General features: G+C 41.5%; 1 pseudogene; it reads left to right on the forward strand.

Moving 5' to 3' along the window:
• Positions 1–201: 201 nt before the first annotated feature.
• LOC109564451 (ataxin-3-like) lies at positions 202–1,127 on the forward strand (annotated as a pseudogene).
• The last annotated feature ends 281 nt before the right edge of the window (positions 1,128–1,408 follow it).

Here is a 1,408-nt window from a genome sequence, read left to right on the forward strand (position 1 = left end):
TCATGGGGTCGCAAAGAGTCGGATACGACTGAGCGACTGAACTGAACTGAACTGAAGATCAGAAGTCACAAATTGGCAGACCAGAAAGTAAATCTGGTCCACGGATGCATTAGGCCCACACAGCAGTTCAAAACATTAGAAAATGATGTATATCTGTCTTTTCTTTAAAAATCAGAAGATCCTAGGGGGGTGGTTCAGCGTGGGGGTCGTTGGCTCCAGACAAATAAACATGGAGTCCATCTTCCACGAAAAACAAGAAGGCTCACTTTGTGCTCAACATTGCTTGAATAACCTACTGCAAGGAGAATACTTCAGCCCTGTGGAATCATCTTCAACTGCATATCAGCTAGATGAGGAAGAGAGGATGAGAATGGCAGAAGGAGGAGTTACTAGTGAAGACTATCGCACATTTTTGCAGCAGCCTTCTGGAAATATGGATGACAGTGGCTTTTTCTCTATTCAAGTTATAAGCAATGCCTTGAAAGTTTGGGGTTTAGAACTAATCCTGTTTAACAGTCCAGAGTACCAGAGGCTCAGGACTGATCCCATAAATGAAAGATCATTTATATGCAACTATAAAGAACACTGGTTTACAGTTAGAAAATTAGGAAAACAGTGGTTCAACTTGAATTCTCTTTTGACGGGTCCAGAATTAATATCAGACACATACCTTGCACTTTTCTTGGCTCAGTTACAACAGGAAGGTTACTCTATATTTGTTGTTAAGGGTGATCTGCCAGATTGCGAAGCTGACCAACTTCTACAGATGATCAGGGTCTAACAGATGCATCAACCAAAACTTATTGGAGAAGAATTAGCACAACTTAAAGAATAGAGAGTCCAGAAAACAGATCTAGAACACGTCTTAGAAGTAAATGATGGGACAGGAATGTTAGAAGAGGATGAGGAGGAATTGCAGAGGGCTCTGGCACTAAGTCGCCAAGAAATTGACATGGAAGATGAAGAAGCCGATCTCCGCAGGGCCATTCAGCTCAGTATGCAAGGTTCTTCCAGAAATAGATGACAAGATATCCCACAGACATCGGGTTCACATCCTACTTCAGAAGAGCTACGGAAAAGAAGAGAAGCCTACTTTGAAAAGTAAAGTAGTTGGTACCATATTAAAACTGCATATTTTATATTTAAAAAAAAAATATTCAGAAGATCCTGGCAACAGTGAACGCACTCTCCTTCCCAGCCACAACTCACTGGGACTGATGGGGCAGGTATTGTCCAGGAAACCAGAAGCTCCTCCTTGTCCATCACCTGCTGAGCTCCAATAGGTATCTGAGTTTGAGACCCCTATCACTGTTTAGGTCCTTTCCAAGTCTAACATTTCATTCATCCATTTGACCATTTACTCATTTAATGACCTTTCATTGAACACTTTCTATATGAACCACTTTAG

The sequence above is a fragment of the Bos indicus genome, chromosome 10, assembly GCF_029378745.1.
Source record: "Bos indicus isolate NIAB-ARS_2022 breed Sahiwal x Tharparkar chromosome 10, NIAB-ARS_B.indTharparkar_mat_pri_1.0, whole genome shotgun sequence".
NCBI lineage: Eukaryota > Metazoa > Chordata > Mammalia > Artiodactyla > Bovidae > Bos > Bos indicus.